The following is an 18,391-nucleotide window of genomic DNA, read 5'->3' on the forward strand; positions in this document are numbered from 1 at the left end:
CTGTCAGATGTAAAAACCTTTGATATGTTGTAAAGCATGCAAAACCAATAGGTTTTGCAATTGCTTTCATTAGAAAATGTTCAGTATTTCATACTGAAAAAGCCAGTCAAACAACTGCCCCCTCGCCTGCTTGGACACATACTAGTCCTGCTGTGTCCATGCATCATCACATATGTCATGGACACACTTCCTTGATTGACAGCTGTGAGTGCAGGGCTCGCAGCTGGAGGAAAAATCCTCCCACTGTCAGCTTGTGTCCCGCTACTGTCAGTGAGGACAAGCTGGGAGTTGTAGTTTTTCTAATGCTAGGGGAGATGTGAGCAGACAGCATTCTGTGGGAGGGGCGGAGACCTGCACATTGAGGCCACGCACCCTCCCTTTGAGAGCAATTCAGACTAGTGAGCTAAATTTAAAATGTAATAAAAAATAAATAAAGGTGCTAGACACATAAAAATTAGATGTACATGGTTAGGATTAGGTACTGAGTGATATATATATATATATATATATATATATATATATATATATAAATTTGTTGGATCTGACGGGTACGCATTAATGTAGGACATTATGTTTTTAGTGCTCTGCTCTCCCTAACTTGCTGGCTTTTATTAGCTTTTAAGTTGTTGTACACACCAGTGCTGCAGCACACAGATGCTGTGTACTACACCCAAAATGTCACTTTCTCTCTCAATCTCACTCCCTTCCCTATCAGTGCTTCTAGGCTGTGTTTGGGCTTGAGGTGATTCGCTGCTGTTAAAAAGCTTTTCTGTGCAACACACTGTTCTCTGTCCCTCTCTGCAATAGAACACTGATGTGACTGGGAGGTGAATCACTGCTGTAAAAATGCTTTTCTGTGCAACACACACTGCTGTCTGTCCCTCTCTCTCTCTCTCTGCAATAAAAGGCTGAAATGACTGGCCACAAAATGGCTGCTGATTATATAGGGCTGTGACATCACAGGGGTAACTGGCTGCTGATAGGCTGCATGCTGCATGCGATTCAGGGTCATCCCGCCTACACTTGTTCCCGCCTCCCCAGGATTCCTTGCCCCATGTCCTCACATATAGATCCGCCATTTTAGATGCCCTGGAGCCTGAACCGCACTAAATGGAGTTTAATGAAACAATTCACACAATCAAATCACAGCGATATTCAGATTCATTGCAAATCAAATTTTTCCTGAAATTCGTAACAAATTCGGATTCGTCAGATTCGATTCGTTCATCTCTACTTGATTGCTTAGGGCTGCCAAAGGCAGCCTTAAGTAATTGTTCCCGTTCTTCCCCAACAACCCATCTGCAGCTCGCAATTACATCACGGAGCAGCTGAGGGATCCCCAAGACCCCAGGGATTACCAGCATTTAATGTTTAAATGCTGTGATCGCTATTGAAAAGTCCCATTTTTAATATTTTAGCCAAATAGTGGCTAGGTTATTGTAAATGTTATTTATTTATTATTTGTTTTATGGTTTTCAATCTCAATCTTTAATGCCATTATCTAGGGACCAGAAAAAAAAATTCCAAATGGTATGGAATTTACTTACATAGTCCCCCTGGCTTGTTTCTGGCACCAGTTACTGCTCCCAAATGGTCATCCTCCTTTGCCCACTGCTTCATTTTGTCTTTGCTCCTTCCTTCTGCACACCCTATTAAAACTACATTTCCCAGCAGTCTTCATTGCTGAAAGAGGTAGAAAGGGGGTGTGACTTGCAGATATGATGTCAGAAGGGTATGTGGCTTAATAAGCTATGATAGAGAGGGAGAAGAGGCTTGGCTTGCCAGTAAGACAACAGAAAGTGGCATAACATACAAGACACAAGTCATATGATCTCTGTCTCTATTTGGAGAGGGGGGGGGGCAAAGTGGTAAGAGGATGGCAGGGTTTTTTTCATCTCCTGCCTGTCACAGCATATTCAAACAGTTAAAACGACCTAGTACACTTAATAAGTGTATGTTAATACAGTTGGTCTGGCCATGAGGGCACAATAAATGAATACTTTTTTTTTGCTATTCAGAGTACCCCTTTAATATAGGTCTCCATAGTTAATACACATTTGTCTCTGAAAGAAATGAATACAGAGTTCATATAAAAAAAAGAAACTATTTGTAAAAACAAGCTTTTTGTCAAAGACAAAAGGGGGACCTTGAGAAGTTACTTAATCTATTCAGACATTCTGTTCAGTCTTCTAAATTCTAAACAATTTATTCTGAATGTTGCATGATTGATGAAACAGATTAAGAAGATTTGGGTGTGGACTGTATAACTGATGGCGGACAACATTTCTCTTTGAGATTAGTTTATGAGCCATGTTCCAGAGGAGCACTGCTCAATCCTAGCGCATCAATTATCATTCATGGCAAAAGTTCAGTACTCATCTATAGTCTATATTTTAATAATCACCATATTCTCCATAGGATTTATGGAAAAACAATATAATAAACTACATTAACTGTGCCTGCGTAATGGTATTTCCAGACTATTTGTTAATCATATAGAGAAAGAAATATTGAAATTTAAAGAAGATTTAGAGATACAGGGTTTTAATACTTATTGATGTGCATTTCTAAATTATGGGTTATTCAAAAGAACAAAAATGGTTGGACTTAAATGGCAAAATAATTTGTATAAGGATAGTGCCTAAAATGTCACTTTTATTAGTGTTTTATTAAAAACACACCCAAAATTTTTTTTTTATCGTGTGCCTGTCACCATTAAAATGATACAAATACCAGGCTATTAATGAACACCTGAGCCCACAGCACTCAGGATTTACACATTAATCCAATCTCTCAAAAAGGGGCAATAGTGCCATACAAAGTGATTCACTCCAAAGATAATAATATTACTTGCGCCTTCAACGCGTTTCTGCTGGTCTGTTTATTGACCAACTTCATCAGGATGGCGATGGGCCGTTATGGAGATTTAGTATAGACTTATGGTGTAAAGTATGCAATATAGTCATTTACAGTTACCTATGGTGTAGCATCAGTTTGGTTTCACTATAATATGTCACCAGTAACCTGTAAAGTGAAAAGACCAAGGCAAAAAAGGTATCCACAGAAAATCATTCCTATTATGGCACTTATTTTAGTTTGACTTTTCATGCCCATTAGGATAACCTGTGAATAAAGTAAACTTTTTTTCACCTGAAAAGAGAAAAAGTAGGAGCAACATCTCTCCCTGGTCACCAGAGGTGTTCATAGCATATATCCTCCTCGGATGCTCGTTCCGCACCTAGGGATAAAAAGAGCATACATTTTGCTCATATTGTGTCACTCCCACAGCCTGCAAAGAAACGTTTATACAGCAAAGCTGTTACTCACTGGACCGCTGCTCCTTCAAAGAGTCCAGGACGCCGAGCAGAACCTGCAGGGAGCCTTGACTTATTGGTTACTGCTGCTCTTGCTCTCCTGTTCTGGCGTCTTGCCTCATATCCGGTTCCAGACCCTGTACATCAGTAGTGTGCCGCCCCCTGTCTGACGTCAACAGAGGCGCGCGCACTGGGGATACCGTGTTAACACATAGGGATTCCCCACTGACGTCAGATTGAGTCCATGGCCGGAGAGGAGGCTGTTCATAATTGTTTGCACTTGGTTTCTTGTATATGTCTGTTATAGAGCAACACGGTATACCATTCCTATATGTTTTTTTGGCTATTCTTAGCTTATGAAGATTTACAGGTATGCACATATACACAACTTTATAACACATCCATGGTTAGTACTTACAAAGAGATATAAATATACCCCCAAATATGGATAAGCAATCTTTCCATTGTATATAGTCATGGAGAAATCACTTATCAACCAGAACTACATGGGTGATATCAATATAATTATTAACCCTATCCTGGGCTTCATAACTTAACAATAGTTTTAGTCCTATAGGAACATACAAGAGCCGACAATTATACAGAGGGAGGTACCTGGCATTCTAATTGATGTTTCGGATATTGTATTCAACATGTTTATTATTGAACAAAATTATCCGTACCTGTCCTATATTGGATTGGGTGGACGGTATAGGGGGAGGGCCTACTTAACACTAGATGAAGTGATCGACGGTCACCTTTTCAGATGAAAGGGAAACATTTAGTGATCTTACTGAGGTCTGGGTCCGCTTCATTGATGATGTGTTTATCATATGGAGCGGATCCAGGGATGAATTTGATCAATTTGTGCGATCTCTGAATAGGAATGAGGTTGGCCTATTCTTCACGTATGAAATACATTCTTCTGAACTAGCATTTTTAGATGTAAAGATAACCAAAGGTCCGGATGGATCTCAACAGAGTACAGTGTATCGTAAAAAAACATCTACTAACAGCCTCCTGAGGTGGGAGAGCTGCCACCCAGGGCCCCTAAAAAAGGGGATACCCAGGGGGCAGTACCTCCGCCTCAGGAGGAACTGCTCTGAAGTAAACAAATGCAAGGTACAAGCAGAAGATATGAGACAGAGATTTAGGGCAAGGGGCTACCCGGAGTATGTACTAAATCGGGCATATAAACATGCAACAGGCACCCCACGAGAAGAACTTCTGATCCCTAGACCAAATAACAAAGAGAGTGGACCCCTGAGAATCATAGGAACATATGATGAAGCAAGTGAACAAATTAGAACAGTACGGAATAAATACTGGCATATTCTCAGTATGGATAAAGACCTGATAGATGCAATAGGGGAGAGGCCTCAGATATCATACAGGAGAGGCAAAAGTGTGAGAGACTATCTGGTAAAGAGTCATCTGCCGACGGAAACAGGGGGAGGCACGTGGCTGGATAACCCCCCCCCGAAAGGATGTTTTGCGTGCGGGCAGCTTCATTCATAGGACAAACAGGATACCCAACACGAATAGATTTATAAAATGTTTTATCAAGTGCTCTACTAAACAAGTCATTTATGTAGGATTTTGCACGTGTCCAATGCTATACGTTGGAAAAACTATACGAGAGTTCCGTAAACGCATCTTGGAACACATTGGAGATGTGCGAAATTCTCGGGATACCCCCATAGCTGATCATATCAACACATATCATAGTGGAGAGGTGTCATCACTATGATTTGTAGGAATTGAAGCACTGCATAGACATCCAAGGGGTGGTGACATAGATCGACTGCTTCAACAACAGGAAAGTAGATGGATCTATGACCTGGGTACCACCTCCCCGCGGGGGTTGAATGAGCAATTAAATTTTGGTTGTTTTCTGTAGTGTAACTGATTGGGTGAGGAGATGATGGCTAGGTGGACAGGGAGGACTGTAGCCAGTCCGAAGGAGTCAGCTCATCTCCTAGTGGGAGGGATTAATAGGGCTATTGTAGGAGGTTCCTGAGTGGGACCGCCCTTTTTAGGGCAGCCACCCCGCCTAGGTATAGGGCCATTTAAAACAGGGAAAATAGGGCTCAGTTAGAACCCCCTTAGCGCCATGCTATAATCCCTTCATCTAGTGTTAAGTAGGACCTCCCCCTATACCGTCCACCCAATCCAATATAGGACAGGTACGGATAATTTTGTTCAATAATAAACATGTTGAATACAATATCCGAAACATCAATTAGAATGCCAGCTCTTGTATAATCGTCGGCTCTTGTATGTTCCTATAGGACTAAAACTATTGTTAAGTTATGAAGCCCAGAATAGGGTTAATAATTATATTGATATCACCCATGTAGTTCTGGTTGATAAGTGATTTCTCCATGACTATATACAATGGGAAGATCGCTTATCCATATTTGGGGGTATATTTATATCTCCTTGTAAGTACTAACCATGGATGTGTTATAAAGTTGTGTATATGTGCATACCTGTAAATCTTCATAAGCTAAAAATAGCCAAAAAACATATAGGAATGGTATATCGTGTTGCTCTATAACAGACATATACAAGAAACCAAGTGCAAGCAATTATAAACAGCCTCCTCTCCGGCCACGGACTCGATCTGACGTCAGTGGGGAATCCCTATGTGTTAACACGGTATCCCCAGTGCGCGCGCCTCTGTTGACGTCAGACAGGGGGCGTAACACTACTAACGTACAGGGTCCGTAACCGGATATGAGGCAAGACGCCAGAACAGGAGAGCGCGAGCAGCAGTAGCCGATAAGTCACGGCTCCCTGCGCTACTGCAGGTTCTGCTCGGCGTCCTGGACTCTTTGAAGGAGCAGCGGTCCCGTGAGTAACAGCTTTGCTGTATAAACGTTTCTTTGCAGGCTGTGGGAGTGACACAATATGAGCAAAATGTATGCTCTTTTTTTCCCTAGGTGCGGAACGAGCATCCGAGGAGGATATATGCTATGAACACCTCCGGTGACCAGGGATAGATGTTGCTACTACTTTTTCTCTTTTCAGGCGAAAAAAGTTTACTTTATTCACAGGTTATCCTAATGGGCATGAAAAGTCAAGCTAAAATAAGTGCCATAATAGGAATGATTTTCTGTGGATAACTTTTTTGCCTTGGTCTTTTCACTTTACAGGTTACTGGGGACATATTATAGTGATTCTACACCATAAGTAACTGTAAATGACTATATTGCATACTTTAAACCATAAGTCTATACTAAATCTCCATAACAGCTCATCGCCATCCTGATGAAGTTGGTCAATAAACAGACCAGCAGAAAGGCGTTGAAGGCGCGAGTAATATTATTATCTTTGGAGTGAATCACTTTGTATGGCACTATTGCCCCTTTTTGAGAGATTGGATTAATGTGTAAATCCGGAGCGGTGTGGGCTCAGGTGTTCATTAATAGCCTGGTATTTGTATCATTTTAATGGTGACAGGCTCACGATAAAAACATTTTTTGGGTGTGTTTTTAATAAAAACTAATAAAAGTGACATTTTAGGCACTATCCTTATACAAATTATTTTTCTATTTCTATGCCGGATAGCAACCACCTAGTGGGGTATTAGATGAAAAGAAGGTAGCAGAGCACTCACCAGGTCAGTAGAAAGCTTCTTTATTGATCAAATGCAATCAATCAGTTGGGATGCATGCAGGGGAGGATGGAACATGACGCGGGGGTACAAGGAGCGGCGACGGACCGTTTACGCGCCGAGGCGCTTTGTCAGGCCGGTGCTTGATACAGGAAAGAGAAGGGCGTGTTATATACCAGGTGAGGGATGGGACATGTGTGTATTAACCCCATACATACCATAGTGAATATAAAAAGCACAAACATTGTACAACACTAAACAAGATCTTCCTGGCAATGCGAGCAAGAAAATAATTAAATAAATAAAACAGGAGAGGCAAAGAGGATCTGTGTATTGTAATTAAATAATCACACTGATAAAAACTACTATGCAAAAATATGTATGGAGAGAAGGTACCACTCCTTCCCCATAACTTATAATAGTGCACTAGTTTCAAATTTAACATTAAGACCAAGTGGTCCTGTGGCTTCGGTACAAAGTATCCAAAGAGCCTCTCTCCTCAAAAGTTCCTGTTCTTTTGTATAGCCCTGTACTGAATATTCTACACGTTCAATCGCAAAAAACTGTAAGGCCCCAGGATCATTTGAATGAACTTCTGCCATATGGGAGACCAAATGAGGGACCCCTATTCCAGTTCTGAGATACCTAAAGTGTTCCCTAACTCTATGGAACAGGGGTCGTATGGTCACACGTGCAAAGCAGACAATAGACAACAAAAGAAGTTCTGCAAGTAAAAAATTGTGTGATCTTAATATCCACACCTCCCAGTGTTGCTCATTTATTTTTACCATTAAAATGACAGAATGAACACGTGCCACATGCGAAGTTTCCTATTGGACGACTGTCACTCAACCAGTTTTGTGATTTTTTTTTCTTATTCCTTCTTTTCTGTTTATTTAAATAATCAGCTATAGTAATGTTTTTTCTATATGTGATTATAGGTTTATCTCTGGTAGTCTCACTTAGATCAGGGTCTTGCTGCAACATATACCAAAATGTATTGATAGATTTCCTTATATTATCATTCATAGGGGTGTTCCTGAATGCAAAGGCAAATCTATCAATATTTTTGCGTTGTACTTTCTTTTTCAATAAATTTGGTCTAGGAATGTCATTTACCTTTGTTTGGGCTTCCCTCACTACCGGCAAAGGATATCCACGTTGTAAGAGTCTACGTTCCAAATCTGCAGCTTGTGCAGTATAGTTATCAGGGTCATTGTTTATTCTTTTTAAACGAATAAACTGTCCTAATGGGACAGCATTCTTTGTGTGTATGGGATGGGAGGAGGAAAAATGAAGCAAAGTATTTCTTGAAGTAGGTTTCCTAAAACCAGAAGTAATAATATTGTTCTCTTTAATGTCTATCCTGGCATCTAAAAATTCTAGTGATTGACTACCAAAAACATGAGTAAAAACCATGTTCATGGTGTTGACTTCATTGAGATGAGAAACAAAACTAGAAAACTCCTTCTCCGTCCCATCCCATACCACAAAGACATCATCAACAAATCGAAGAAAGGCCCTAATATGTTTGTGGAAAGGGTTGGACAGGGAAAAAACATATTCCCTTTCAAACACCGCCAAATAAATATTGGCGAAAGCGCAGGAAATGGGCATGCCAATGGCTGTTCCGTGGCGCTGCCTATACCACTGGTTGTTATATTGGAAGCAGTTATTCTGTAATATATCGGCGATAGACTCAGAAACAAACTCAACAAACTCAACTGATTTGTCTATGCTCTCCAAGAACTCCCTGACAGCCTGCACACCCGCATCCTGAGGGATGCGGGTGTACAGGCTCTCGACGTCTATGGAGGCAAGGGTTAAGTATTCTACCAATGAAATTGTTCCCAAAAAAGTAGTAAATCTCCTGTGTCCTTCAGAAGTGATGGAATGTGAGGTAGTAGTGGTGATAATAACCAGTCAGTATAGCCAGAAAGTAAGGAAGTGGATGATCCTATTCCGGCTATAATTGGACAGCCAGGAGGGGGTCTCTGAAGTTTATGAATTTTTGGTAAACTATACCATTTGGGATGTGACGGATTGTGAGGTAACAATTGCTCTGCTGTTTTCTCTTCAATAATTATTTTTTCCACATAGGAGGGTTCTTAGATTATTCATTATTCTTTTAGTAGGATTTTCTTTTAATTTCTCATACACTATTACATTATCCAGTTGTTTTATGGTTTCTTTTTCATAATCATCTTTGTGCCATATGACTATTGAGCCTCCCTTATCTGTTTTGGAGACCACTAGGTCCTCCCTATCAGCTAGCCATTTCAGGGCTTCTTTTTCTTTAGCTGAAATATTATTCCTGGGTTTAGGATATAATAAAGCTTTAACCTCAGAACAGACCGCCCTGTGGAAAAGGTCCACAGAGCTGCCCGGAGAAACCGGAGGGTAAAATCTAGAGGGGTTCTGCCCACTGAAGGGTGTATCAATGTCATCTGGCACGGATGGTGCTGGTATGGTATCATCTGCTATTGTAATTAGTAAATTAACATTAAGTTCATCCTGTTCATCAAATTCCTTGACTATTTTAAATTCTAAGGAGCCTATTTTGCAAGGTATATTCTCTTCCCTCCGTTGTTGTGGTGTATTGTTACTGTTAGAGAATTTAGTTGCTGCAAAGAATTTCTTTAATGATAGTTCACGAATAGCTTTATGCATATCCACTTCAAAACTCGTATAGTCAAAAGCCTCACAAAGCCCAAAGTTTAACCCTTTGTTTAACACAGAAACACAATCCTCACTAAGAACAACATCAGTAAAATTGACTATGAGGTTCTGAGTCTCTACTGTCTCCACGTCACGATTTTCCTTTTTAATTGACGTTGCACAATGTCCACCTCTCCGCCTCCCGCCGATGCGGGTGCGCCGTCTAAAGGGAAACTCCGCTGTTCCCCCGGTTCCATAGTCTCATCAGATAAGCTCGATTCCGACTCAGTAGTGAGATAGTCCGTTTTCTTAGGGACTTTTCGTTTGGGTGTTTTATTATAAGATTATTATCACCACTACTACCTCATATTCCATCATTTCTGAAGGACACAGGAGATTTACTACTTTTTTTGGAACAATTTCATTGGCAGGATACTTATACCCTTGCCTCCATAGATGTCGAGAGCCTGTACACCCGCATCCCTCAGGATGCGGGTGTGCAGGCTGTCAGGGAGTTCTTGGAGAGCACAGACAAATCAGTTGAGTTTGTTGAGTTTGTTTCTGAGTCTATCGCCGTTATATTACAGAATAACTGCTTCCAATATAACAACCAGTGGTATAGGCAGCGCCACAGAACAGCCATGGGCACACCCATTTCCTGCGCCTTCGCCAATATTTATTTGGCGGTGTTTGAAAGGGAATATGTTTTTTCCCTGTCCAATCCTTTCCACAAACATATTAAGGCCTTTCTTCGATTTGTTGATGATGTCTTTGTGGTATGGGATGGAACGGAGGAGGAGTTTTCTAGTTTTGTTCCTCATCTCAATGAAGTCAACACCATGAACATGGTTTTTACTCATGTTTTTGTTGGTCAATCACTAGAATTTTTAGATGCCAGGATAGACATTAAAGAGAAAAATATTATTACTTCTGGTTTTAGGAAACCTACTTCAAGAAATGCTTTGCTTCATTTTTCCTCCTCCCATCCCATACACACAAAGAATGCTGTCCCATTAGGACAGTTTATACGTTTAAAAAGAATAAACAATGACCCTGATAACTATACTGCACAAGCTGCAGATTTGGAACGTAGACTCTTACAATGCGGATATCCTTTGCCGGTAGTGAGGGAAGCCCAAACAAAGGTAAATGACATTCCTAGACCAAATTTATTGAAAAAGAAAGTACAACGCAAAAATATTGATAGATTTGCCTTTGCATTCAGGAACACCCCTATGAATGATAATATAAGGAAATCTATCAATACATTTTGGTATATGTTGCAGCAAGACCCTGATCTAAGTGAGACTACCAGAGATAAACCTATAATCACATATAGAAAAAACATTACTATAGCTGATTATTTAAATAAACAGAAAAGAAGGAATAAGAAGAAAAAATAACAAAACTGGTTGAGTGACAGTCGTTCAATAGGAAACTTCCCATGTGGCACGTGTTCATTCTGTAATTTTAACGGTAAAAATAAATCAGCAACACTGGGAGGTGTGGATATTAAGATCACACAATGTTTTACTTGCAGAACTTCTTTTGTTGTCTATTGTCTGCTTTGCACGTGTGGCTTCTTTTACATAGTGAAGACCATACGACCCTTGTTCCATAGAGTTAGGGAACACTTTAGGTCCCTCAGAACTGGAATAGAGGTCCCTCGTTTGGTCTCCCATTTGGCAGAAGTTCATTCAAATGATCCTAGGGCCTTACAGTTTTTTGCGATTGAACGTGTAGAATATTCAGTACAGGGCTATACAAAAGAACAGGAACTTTTGAGGAGAGAGGCTCTTTGGATACTTTGTACCGAAGCCACAGGACCACTTGGTCTTAATGTTAAATTTGAAACTAGTGCACTATTATAAGTTATGGGGAAGGAGTGGTACCTTCTCTCCATACATATTTTTGCATAGTAGTTTTTATCAGTGTGATTATTTAATTACAATACACAGATCCTCTCTGCCTCTCCTGTTCTATTTATTTAATTATTTTCTTGCTCGCATGGCCAGGAAGATCTTGTTTAGTGTTGTACAAAGTTTGTGCTTTTTATATTCACTATGGTATGTATGGGGTTAATACACAACTGTCCCATCCCTCACCTGGTATATAACACGCCCTTCTCCTTCCTGTATCAAGCACCGGCCTGACGAAGCGCTTCGGCGCATAAACGGTCCGTCGCCGCTCCTTGTACCCCCGCGTCTTGTTGCATCCTCCCTTGCATGTATCCCGACTGATCGATTGCATTTGATCAATAAAGAAGCTTTCTACTGACCTGGTGAGTGCTCCGCTACCTTCTTTTCATCTCATATAATCTGCTGTTCATGTTCGGCATGTAGCACCAAAGAGGTCAAAATTTCTGGCTTCCAGGGACTGTGTGGATCAGGTGTCCATTTATTGCTGTTCTATGCAACTTGTGGGAAGGTGCTGAGACCTTTCTCCTATGTCTATGTGCACCTAGTGGGGTAGATGAGGCCAAAACAATAATCATCAAAACAGTGGACTTAAATGGCCAAGTATTTAGCATGAGGAATTTTTAATATTTTTTTTAACCTTAGATGACAGTTAAAGGGGTACTCCACTGACCAGCATTCAAAACATTTAGTTCCGAACATTTTGTGCACGCTCCGGAGGTTGTGACGTCACACAATGCCCCCTCAATGCAAGTCTATGGGATGGGATGTAACAGCCATCATGCCCCCTCCCATAGACTTGCATTGAGGGGGCATGGTGAGACGCCACTAGGGGGTGTGGCCGACCCCCGCAATGCACACACAACATTCAGAACTAAATGTTACGAACGCTGGCCAGTGGAGTACCCCTTCAACTGTAATCTAAGGTTCAAAAAAATATTAATAATTACTCATGCTAAATACTTGGCCATTTAAGTCCAACCATTTAACTTGACTGTCACTGTGTTTCCTTCTTTTATCTTCAGATACTTAAAAAAAAAAAGATAGGAGACATTTATTTGTTGCTCATTTGGCTGTGTCTTTGTACATTGCAAGTAAAGGGTTTGGATCTCTGCTTTTATAGGTCAAAACCAAGTGTTAAGATATGTTTACACAACTAAAATCTACACTGATTTTGATGGAGAATCGGCTTTGACTGTCTGCACAATGCTGAAAAATGCCCTTGCTTTTTTAGAATGTGATAAAGGGATTTTATCACGCTAAACTGATGCATTATGTAAAATTAAACATATTTCAAATGTACAGTTGAAACATTTCTGAAAAGTTCCTGTTTGAGGATGAATTGACACCTCGGATTGTGTAAACAGTTTGCATAGGGTTTAGGTATATTAAAACTGTATGGGAAAAACACATATAAAACTGTATACACACACGTTTTTATACGGGTCTCATTGACAACAATATATTAAAAAAGGTAAATGGTAAATATATGTTTTTTTTTTCGGCAAAAGGACATACTGAACTGCCACCGTGCCAAGCTGTACAAACTGGATTCACTTTTCAGTATGGTTTCATTCAGTGTCATTCTATGGATATATATTGACAAATATGTCTCTATAAGGCTCTATAATATAAAATGTATAAAGTCACTGTATACATGTGGTGTGAATGTTCCTTGAGATATATTTTCATCCCTATTCCTTTTGGTTACTACTGTCTTAGAAGCTTCCGTGCACTTCTCTCCTAGCTCTGTGTCTATGTGGGCTGAATGGTCCCATGGACTTATGTTATGAGCCCATCCTGTTTATGTGACACATTGCACTATGCACACACTTCTCCCAGTTAATTCTACTGATCAGTCAGGGTCTGACAACTCAGACCCTTTGCTATCTCTTATGCTGAGTTGCAGCATCAAGTCCAAGAGTCTGTCTGGAGTCTGGAGTCCTCAACTCAGTCCAGCAGCCACAAGTCTTCAAGTAAGCTACAATTGGGGTATAATCTGTCCCATTCAAGTCAGTCAAGTCAAAGTCATTTGTCTTCAGTCAGCGTCCCAGCAAGTCCCAACAAGATCTAAAGTCTCTGCAGTCTCTGGTCACCTCTGTGGGCCTGGCTAAGCTGTATAGACTGTTCCATCTGTCACTCAGTAAAGCTACTGTTGTCTGTAACTTGACATTGGAGTCATTATTGCCCCTGTGCCCAGCCCAGGATCCAGCGGTATACCTTCAGGTGGTATTGAGGATAAACCATGCTCTGGCGTCAGAAACACAAGGGGTTAATGCCACTAGGGTGATACCATCTGCCCTGCATCACACCCTCTACCACAGCGAGATCAAAGCCTTTTTGTCAATATTTAAATAAGGTTTAAGTAGCCAGGGGACATTCCCCAAGAAGCATGAGCCCAGGAAAGTTCAGACCTTGTCCTCTGTATACAGTGGCTTTCAGTGGAATGGTGGTAGGGATGCAAGTGGGCCAGAGGGTGATGATGCATAGGACATGGGCTATACTTAAAGTTTAAATGTAAAAAAAAAAAGTCCTAGTGACATGTCAAAGGTCCTTAATCAGTGAGTGTTTTCTAGAAGGAGCAAAGAAAGAAGCATGCATCTGCCGCTTCTTCCCCTGCTTTATATCTTTGTGAGCCAGATGGTCCCATAGACTTGCATTATGAGATTGTCTTGATCACAGCTGAGAGAGAATGTCCTAAGTGCCCACTTCTTCCTCCTCATTCTAGTGATCGGTTAGGGTCTGAAAACTTAGATCTCAACCAGTCAAAATTTTTGATATGTCTCCACAACATACCAAGAATGTCTTGTAATCACAGTGCCCCATGCATGCCAGGCACGTCAGCCTCATTTGGATAACAATGGAACATACAAATTTCACTTATGGAGAGACCTATTAAAATAGAAAAGGTATGCCCAGAATCTTGATGACTAGCCCAATCTAGCCATGATCTTATTTACACCCCTGTTCTTCTGCTGACAGGTCCCCTTTAATCTCTTGAAATCTCAACCATGTCACATGCCTGGTAAGTGTACAGGTATATGTGACCATTGGTGTCTCTTTGCTTCTTTGTTTTTGTTTAGACCAGTTCTGCATTTCCATTATATATTTTTGGATAAAAACATATTTGTCTACCTATTGGTTGCTTTCAATGCACAGTGCAGCTGAGGGGAAGTATGTGATGTTCCTAGCAGAAGTTAGAATAAGTCTCAATGTGTTCCATTATTATGACTTTTTATGGGATGTCTACAGGTGGTTTTCTATCTCCCAGGAAGCCTTTCTAAACTTTTGTGTTTTCAAAGTTGTTCTTCTAATTAAAGCATTTAGTAGAGGTAGCGGATTGTCTGGGAAGACTCCAGGATTCTCAGCAGGAGACATCCTTATTATCCTTAATAAAACACATAGGCATAGAAAACCAACAGACAGATAATTACGCTTCAATGATCAAAGCAGCAACAGTAAGGTCTCTTTACTGTTACAGGTATTCACTAGGAAGAAAACAGGATAACATAGCTATAATAGGTTTGTAAAGTACCTATGACTCCTGCAGAGGAAAGAACTTTGAAATTAGTTCTCATCATAATTCAAAAATAGAAACATTTCTACCAGCAAACATGCGGAAAACCTTAACCCCTTAAGGACCGTTTTTTTTTTCCGTTTTTGCATCTTCGTTTTTTGCTCCTTGCCTTTAAAAAATCATAACTCCATATGATGGCTTATTTTTTGCGCCACCAATTCTACTTTGTAATGACAGTCATTTTGCACAAAAATCTACGGTGAAACGGAAAAAAAAATCTTTGTGAGACAAAATTGAAAAAAAAACGCTGTTTTGTAATTTTCGGGGGCTTCCGTTTCTAAGTAGTACATTTTTCGGTAAAAATGATACCTGATATTTATTCTGTAGGTCCATACGGTTAAAATGATACAATACTTATATAGGTTTGATTTTGTCGTACTTCTGGAAAAAATCATAACTACATGCAGGAAAAGTTATACATTTAAAATTGTCATTTCTGAGGGGAACAAATATAAACGATGGAAACTAAATCCTACATGGCTGACACATGATGTTAAAAGAGCAATAAACAGCAAAAAAATAGCCTTCAAAAAATACAAATCTGATGGGTCAGCGATAACATTTAAACAGTACAAGGAGCTTAATAAAATCTGTAAAAATGTAATAAAAACAGCAAAAATTCAAAATGAGAGACAGGTGGCCAAAGAAAGCAAAACTAATCCTAAATATTTTTTTAGATATATAAATGCAAAAAAACCAAGGACAGAGCATGTAGGACCCCTTAATAATGATAATGGGGAGGTTGTCACAGGCGATCAAGAGAAGGCGGAGCTACTGAATGGGTTCTTTAGTTCTGTATACACTATGGAAGAAGGAGCTGACATTGGCCAGGTCAGTGCTGGTAACACATCATGTAATGTACTGAACTGGCTTAATGTAGAGATGGTACAAGGTAAGTTAAGTGATATAAATGTAAGCAAATCCCCAGGACCGGATGGACTACACCCAAGAGTTCTTAGAGAGGTAAGTTCAGTAATATCTGTACCCCTGTTCATGATATTTAGAGATTCTCTGGTGTCTGGCATTGTGCCAAGGGACTGGCGCAAGGCGAATGTGGTGCCAATCTTCAAAAAGGGCTCTAGGTCTTCCCCAGGAAACTATAGACCGGTAAGTTTAACGTGCATTGTGGGTAAATTGTTTGAAGGACTTATAAGGGATTACATACAGGAATACATAGGGGATAATAGTATTATAAGTGATAACCAGCATGGGTTTACTAAGGATAGAAGTTGTCAAACCAATCTAATTTGCTTTTATGAAGAGGTGAGTAGAAGCCTTGACAGAGGAATGGCTGTGGATATAGTGTTTCTGGATTTTGCTAAAGCATTTGATACTGTCCCTCATAGACGTCTGACAGGTAAGTTAAGGTCTTTGGGTTTGGAAATTTTAGTTTGTAACTGGATTGAACACTGGCTCATGGATCGTACCCAGAGAGTGGTGGTCAATGATTCGTACTCTGATTGGTCCCCGGTTATTAGTGGTGTACCCCAAGGTTCAGTACTGGGACCGCTGTTGTTTAATTTATTTATCAATGATATAGAGGATGGTATTAACAGCTCTGTTTCTATCTTTGCAGATGACACCAAGCTTTGTAGCACAGTACAGTCTATAGAGGATGTGCATAAGTTACAAGATGACTTGGATAGACTAAGTGTCTGGGCATCCACTTGGCAAATGAGGTTCAATGTGGATAAATGTAAAGTTATGCATCTGGGTACTAATAACCTGCATGCATCGTATGTCTTAGGGGGGATTAAACTGGCAGAGTCACTGGTAGAGAAGGATCTGGGTGTACTTGTAGATCACAGACTACAGAATAGCATGCAATGTCAGGCTGCTGCTTCCAAAGCCGGCAGGATATTGTCATGTATCAAAAGAGGCATGGACTCAAGGGACAGGGACATAATACTCCCCCTTTATAAAGCATTGGTACGGCCTCACCTGGAATATGCTGTTCAGTTTTGGTCACCTGTCCATAAAAGGGACACTGCGGAGTTGGAAAGGGTGCAGAGACGCGCGACTAAACTAATATGGGGCATGGAACATCTTAGCTATGAGGAGCGATTAAAGGAGTTACAATTGTTTAGTCTTGAGAAGAGACGTTTAAGGGGGGATATGATAAACGTATATAAGTATATTAATGGCCCATACAAAAAATATGGAGAAAAACTGTTCCAGGTTAAACCCCCCCAAAGGACGAGGGGGCACTCCCTCCGTCTGGAGAAAAAAAAGTTTAGTCTCAAGGGGCGACACGCCTTCTTTACCGTGAGGACTGTGAATTTATGGAACGGTCTACCTCAGGAACTGGTCACAGCAGGAACAATTAACAGCTTTAAAACAGGATTAGATACATTCCTGGAACAAAATAAGATTAATGCTTATGAAGAAATATAAAATCTCATCCCTTCCCCAATATCGCGCCACACCCCTACCCCTTAATTCCCTGGTTGAACTTGATGGACATATGTCTTTTTTCGACCGTACTAACTATGTAACTATGTAACTATGTAACTATGACCCCTATAACTTTTATATTTTTCCGTGTATGGGGTGGTATGAGGGCTAATTTTTTGCGCCGTGATCTGAAGTTTTTAGCGGTACCATTTTTGCATTGATAGGACTTATTGATCGCTTTTTATTCAATTTTTTTGCGCGCACGCCATTGACCATGCGGTTTAATTAACAATATATTTTTATAATTCGGACATTTCCGCATGCGGCGATACCATATGTGTTTATTTTTATTTTTATTTACACTGTATTTTTTTTTTTTATGGGAAAAGGGGGGTGATTCAAACTTTTAATAGGGAAGGGGTTAAATGATCTTTATTCACTTTTTTTTTCACTTTTTTTTTGCAGTGTTATAGGTCCCATAAGACCCAGGGTGTCGGGATGTACCGTTACGTCATGGGTCCTGAACGGGTTAAGGACACATGACGTTCTCATACGTCTCTATTTCCGAGTCCTTAAGGACACATGACGTATGAGAACGTCATGTGCTTTACCGGCCCCCCGCATCCATCTGGAGCAGAGCCGGTGCCCGATGCCTGCTGAAATCGTTCAGCAGGCATCGGGGCATATCGCCCAGGGGGGTCATGATGACCCCCCATGTCGGCGATGGCCGCAGATCGCTGGACAATTCAGTCCAGCGATCTGCAGCGGATTCCGGGTCAATCAGGTCTCCAGTGACCCGGTGACCCGGAATTACTGGCTGATCAGAGACGGCCCCGAACAGCCATAGCCAGCAGGGATGAGGTGACACTGGTGCCACCTCACGATCGCCCTGATTCGTCGGCCGGATTACCGT

Source organism: Hyla sarda, chromosome 9 (genome assembly GCF_029499605.1).
Source record: "Hyla sarda isolate aHylSar1 chromosome 9, aHylSar1.hap1, whole genome shotgun sequence".
In the NCBI taxonomy this organism is placed as follows: Eukaryota; Metazoa; Chordata; class Amphibia; order Anura; family Hylidae; genus Hyla; species Hyla sarda.